General features: G+C 31.6%; 1 pseudogene; it reads right to left on the reverse strand.

Moving 5' to 3' along the window:
- Positions 1-545: 545 nt before the first annotated feature.
- LOC109339787 lies at positions 546-4313 on the reverse strand (annotated as a pseudogene).
- Between the last annotated feature and the right edge of the window lie 2015 nt (positions 4314-6328).

The raw sequence follows: 6328 nt of genomic DNA on the forward strand, positions 1-6328 counted from the left end.
TCCAAATCAAAAGATATTAAAGACCTCATTGATATGATTCTGAAACAGAAACACAACTTTAGCACTTTTAACATTTTGAACATACTCCTATAGAAACACATACTCTTACTGATGAAATATAACATGAAGTGAACCACAATATTTATAGATGAGTTACCATTGATATTTCAACAAACGAAGAGACGCATAACCACTTAACCCTTAATATTTCAACAAACGAAGAGACACATAATCACTCAACCATTAATATTTCAACAAATGAAGAGACACATAACTACTCAACCATTAATATCTTTGACACTTAAAATGTCGTAAAAAATCAACAACGCATAATTAAGAAAGCGCTGTTACTATGTAATCTTCAACAACGCTTTCTTATTTATGCGTTGTGGAATTTATTAACATTAACAGCGCTCTCTATCAAATACGCTATTAAACATAACTCATTCAAGTCACCGCTAACGTTACTCATGTTCAACACCATTGTGTCAAGAATACGTTGTTGAAGTTACACACATTGACAACGAATGTTTTAGTATGCGATGTCAATGTTCTTCCACCTCGTTTTCAACAGCGTCATTCAAAATTGCGTTGTTGAATGACCGTTGTTTATTATGATATCTAGCATAGTGTTGGTTTCCATTTTGGTTCATTAGTGTTCCATTGTTGAAGTAATCATTACTATAATTGCTCCAAGGTGTTGAGTATTGTGGCATGCTAAACTGTAGAGGAGATAAACCAGAGGAAAAACTAAGGTTTGTAATTGATGATGAATATTTTGGTATGTAGGAGAAGCCTAAGGAAATTGGTGGTGAAGTAAGGTCAAGAGTAATTGTAGGGTGAGAATTTAAGGTTGAAATAGAGGAGTTTGGGAAGTAGAATTTATGGGGTCTTGAAATTTGGTGAGTGGAGAAGTTCAGTGCATTATTAGGTTGGAAGAAGCACTAGAATTGAGAATGGGGACAATATCTCAAATGGGTGGTACTCCTTGTTGTGTTGAAGTTAGTGAAGGAAATTAAAGCATGGAAGCAACTGCAGAAGTTGTAGAGGCCATAACAGTGGCTGAAATAGGAAGTGGGTGATTGTGGGTTCCTTCATATGTTGGAATCAAGATGGACATATCCTCGGCACATCTTTGCACCTAGAAGCAAATAATGAGGTGAATCTTTTGGTTCTCTACTTTAAAACTTCCAGGAAATGAATCGAGAGACAAGTATATATTTATCCTTTTGTTTTTAATGACAAAAATATAATTTTACTATAATTAAAAGAATAAACGTATTATTAAAAATTGTATTTTTCTTTCTTTTTTAAAGCACTTACCTCTCCATTTCTGAATGTTCAATTATAAGATTAATAAAAATATAGTGGTTACAATTGTTTGGGAATTGCAATTGTAATTATAGAGACATGATACTAGAAATATATAAGTTGTCACATACTGATTAGTAATTTACTTATCATAAATGTTAATAGTTTGTTAAATATGATCCATAAATATAGATCCACAAAAGAAACATCGTCCACTTGAGTGAAGATTTGCGGTGCATTATGTGCAAAGATCATGGTGAAACTATATATAGACCACTTATTTATCACTTGTAATTTTGCATCAAACATGTGGCAAAGTTTCTACTCTTCTATTCAAGTACCAGTCTAATTTCCTCATCCTATTTCTGAAGTACTTAACATTCATGATCAATACATTCATGAGTCCAATTTGGATTAAACTCCTGATTCTATTGGTATTTTGGGTGTTCGAGATCATGCGGTGTTTAATGATTTCTTGTTGGGGAAATGGAAATTGTGAAGAATCACTGATGAGGAGGAGACATTTTGGGTGAAGGTTATAAACTCAGTTTCTCATGTCTTCTATGGCAATCTAATGAAAGCTTCAAGGTGGCAGAAGGATTTGAGAAATGTGGGTTCTCTTAATGGGGCTAACAGAGGTTGGTTTGACGAGAATATTTGGATGGAAATAGGTGATGGCCCTCAAATACTTATGGACATATATTTGGATTGGTCAGCATAGTCTTAAAAACGTTTTTCTGAGATTATTCTCTTTAGTTAGAGACAAGAAAGCTTTAGTGGCAAACTGTGGTTTCTGGGTGAAGGAGGTTTGGTCTAGGGAGATTCAATGGAGGTATTAGATTCATGGAGATGGGGTTTAGACAAATCAGGCTCTTATATCGTTAGATCAACATACGTAGCTCAGTAGAATCATAACCAGGGAGATCTAGGTAATATTCTAAAAAAGTGTTGGATAAATTGTGTGGTTCAAATATTTTCTGTTTTGTTTTGGAAACTTTTAAGAAGAAGATTACCGACAAATGATGAATTATTCAAAAGGAACATCATCTCAACAACTGATGACAAGATGTGTGTATTGTGTAAGAACCAAGTTGAATTTACTGATCATTTATTTATCTCTTGTGATTTTGCTTCAAATGTGTGGGAATGTTTTTATGCTTGGGTTCAGATTTCGGCACAAGCATCTACTTCAATTGTCGATCTATATAACAATTATGATTCGATTGGTTCTAGTAAAGGGTTAAAAGCTTGGAGGATGTTGTGGTTTGCTGTGGTGTGGTCCATTTGGACTATGCAGAATGAAGTTGTATTTTCAGAAAAAGAAGTGGATTATGTTTATAATATGGATTTGATCTAGACTAGATTGTGGATTTGATTCTCTTCTTATGTATCATCTTCTTCCTGTATTTTTCTAATTGGTGCATTGATCTAAAAATGGTATAAATTTAGCTTGTAAAAGAATCAAAGATTGATCTTTCTCATGTATTGGATGGGTATCACTTGTTTTCAGTTTAATTCAATTTTCTCTTATAAAAAGGGAAAAAACTATTGGAGAATGTTGTGAAGTTCTGCTACGTGGTCTATCTGGTTGATAAGAAATGAATATTTATTCCAAGATAAGGAGGTTAGCTATCACAAGTATTTGATTTAATTGAAATTAGATCTTGAACTTGGTTTCGTGATAGTGTTAGACCAAACTCACTTATTTTAGCACAATGATGCATAGACCTTTGATCTTGTATTTTGAATGTATATAAAAACTCTAAGAAATATAGTTCTTATGCTCTTTTTATATTAGGTTAGCTCTTATTGTATTCCTTTAATGCATCTTTTTTATTAGCGGAAAAAAGGTGTTCCTTTCCAAACTTCTTAAAAGTTAATTTGTACATCGTATTATAGTAAAAATCCATACAATCATTTGTTTGAGACACAAGTTTAAAGAGTCGAATAACTTGAAGAAAACAAAATTAGAAATATAAGAATGCATGCATCATGTACATGTATAGTTTTTGTTGTCAATTTTCCATTCGTACCTGTTTTCTCACTGGTCAAGTTGGAGATACAGTGCAACGATAGTAAGCTCGGGGACATCGATTTCCTTTCGCTATTTTTTGTCCATATTTTCGCCATTGACACCCATCATTCATCTGAATAATAATTTAAGAAATTAAGCTCTCATAGATGTCACAAAAACATTATGGAATATATAATACAGTACAGTGATAGTCTAATTTCAATGTTTCACTCAGTTGCACCTTCATAACTAATTATTTTTATTTAATTTACAATTTTCTCTTCCAATATTAATTGGGTTTCATTATAATTTGGTTTCTTTACATATTGACATAAAAATCAATCCGATATAATGTCAAGAACAAACACGCATTAATATCTTCAATAACATGTTACTAACCGTTAAGGTATCACATCTGACTCTGACAGAAACCCTAGTCTTCTTGAGCTGAGAATGTTGAAAAGTTTCACTCTTATCCTCAGTTTTCAGGATCTTCAAAACTTTACTAGGTGGCCACATCTCAGTTGGTTCCTCTTCCTTCCGTTCTTCATTATCAAAGCTACTTTGGAAGCTAGGATTATTAGTAACTTCAGCTTGAGCTGGTGAAGGGTTAAATTTAATATCTAATCCAAGTGCAAGCCCTTTATGCAAATCTTCATCATCTAATTCTCTCTTTCCAGTTCTATTGTTATTCCTTCTCATCCATTGTAGGTTTTTCTTTGGATGATGATATTCCAAGAGAAAGGGAGATAACTTCACTTACTTCATGAATTTTTGTAGTACTTATAGCTTTGGTAGCTTCTTCTTGTTTATCTTGTTGGACTATGTCAAAGAAGTTTGTCTGAAGTGATTGGTAATCATTTATAAGTTGAGCCAATATGAATTTCAGCCTCTTGTTTTCTTCTCTAACCTCTCCCATTTCACACTTCCCTGATTCAAGCTTTTGATCCTGGTTGTAATGACAAATAACACCATATAAGAATTTCATTATCTGAATACCATATGTAGAAAACTTTCCCTTAAAACAAATAAAACTATTGTTATCTCTCATTTTTTGTCTTTATATAATGGGACAATAAAAGTAATCCATTATTTCAATATAGTTCAAGACTACCTCCGTCCCAAAAAGATTGTAGAAATAAAGATAAAAGATTTATAATATTTTCTTTGGGAGAAAGTATATATAATTTGTTATAAGACAAAAATATATTTATTAATAGCACAAGTTTTCTACAATCCAAAATTACAAAAATGTTTTTCTACAGCCCACCATGTTCTTCATGACTATAATTAGCAAATCTTCCACAATTGTGTTTAGGATTGAGGTAAAGAGAGAGGAAGGGAGTGAAAAGTTGTTGTACTCCACAAAGATGAAGCCTAGGAAATGAGAGTTTCCTTGAAACTAGAATGGGGTAAATGATTATTATCAATGTTGTGAAACCCGAACCAAACATCAAATCGGAAGAGGTATTGTATTAAATTTAACTAGTTTAAATGGTTAAACCGTTAGGTTGAACCATACCATTTCATATATAATTTATCATTTATATATAAATATATAGTTATATATAAATACAAAATTTTATATAATTAGTATTTATGTATAATTATATTGAAATAACATTTTTCTATAATTTTTTGGACAAGGTAAAACAAAACATTAGAGTAGCGTTCTATTTTCTTAAAATTTTAAGTGAACCGTCTGATTCACTTCCTGGGTTATTCTGGTTCAACTGGGTTTAACATGGTCGCACCGGAATTTCTCTTGTTCAAAGTGGTCCAACGCTTATTCGGTTAAGACTATAAACCAAAGTTGCTTTCAAGTCCGATCCGCGGTCAAACCGGTCGGACTGTCCGGTCCAGTCCGGATATCACATCACTCTGGTTATTATGGTACGCATTTGTGTATACACTACATTATTTAACCATTTGATTTAAGCTAGACTCATTTTATAACATTTTTGGGTAGTTATATTATAATTTTACTCCTAAATGGCAATAAAGTTGTAAGTGATGTTTTAGCTAAAATAAGGTGCAAGTAACATTTTCTTGAGTGTTTGTTACCAAGAGATTACACACGCTAGTAATAGTAAAATATTTTATAATTATATATTACTTTATCACAGACTCCATTATATATGACTTGTATATCTATACTTCTATACTATATATAAAGTCAAAACCTGAATTAATTTCTCTCATTGTGTAATTTTCATTTCCTATTTTACCCTTACATAATTTAATTTTTACAAAAAAAACTATATAATCCTAAGCAACCATCACCAATACATTAATTAATCACATATCTCACCTTAAATTAAACATTATCATAAACACACAAAATATAATATAAAGTACACCGAACACAACAAATACATTCTAATTCAAAAAAATGAAATATATAAAAATTGAATATGTAGTATCACACAATATTCGTCGACAGGTACACACTAGTCAAAATAAATTCAAAACTAACTTTTAGATTCGTGCTTCCTGTGTGCTGGTTTGAAACATCACCCCAGAAAAAAGGGGTTGCGTTGAAGCATATATACTACAATAAAATTTCAGCTTGAAGGTCTACATTATGAGAGATTAAAAACATTTCTCCCTCTGCTCACTTAAATAAAATTAGCTCTTTTTTTAATTCAAGAAAAAGTCGATCATATTTTAGTGCAAACCAATATTTTAATCTGCACTCTACAACCACACTTATGTTTAGAATATTATGATTTCAATAGTGTATGAAATGCCATTATGATCGATCATAATTGTGACAACATCGACAACAATTTCCACAATTATAATAAATATAACATTACCATGGTCATAGCTGACATTTAAAACATTTGTGCAAACGAATAGAAAAGATGTAAATAAAAAACAAATAGAAAAGATGAAGCAATAGGAAAGTATTATTGAATCGTAATTAGTGAAACATTAAAAATTAACAAAAAAAGGCTAAGGAATCATAATGTTTTCACCCGTGGTTGATTATTAGGAGTG

This window comes from Lupinus angustifolius, unplaced genomic scaffold, assembly GCF_001865875.1.
Source record: "Lupinus angustifolius cultivar Tanjil unplaced genomic scaffold, LupAngTanjil_v1.0 Scaffold_109_2, whole genome shotgun sequence".
NCBI lineage: Eukaryota > Viridiplantae > Streptophyta > Magnoliopsida > Fabales > Fabaceae > Lupinus > Lupinus angustifolius.